Here is a 200-nt window from a genome sequence, read left to right as displayed (position 1 = left end):
ATTGAGCCATTCTTATTTTTATTAATGGATAAGAGGTAAGATATTTATATTCTCTTTGTCTGTGTTATATGCTGAGCCGAATCGGCAACTCGTGTGAGTTAACTTGAGCCGTGATTCTCTCTCTCGTATCAGTTATCAACATCCGGCGCTTTTCCTGTCTGTCTTCTTACTCTGAATTTAAAGAAAGGACTGAGTTGGGT

The sequence above is a fragment of the Nelumbo nucifera genome, chromosome 5 (assembly GCF_055504915.1).
Source record: "Nelumbo nucifera cultivar China Antique chromosome 5, China Antique-T2T, whole genome shotgun sequence".
NCBI lineage: Eukaryota > Viridiplantae > Streptophyta > Magnoliopsida > Proteales > Nelumbonaceae > Nelumbo > Nelumbo nucifera.
This window is presented reverse-complemented; position numbering follows the sequence as displayed.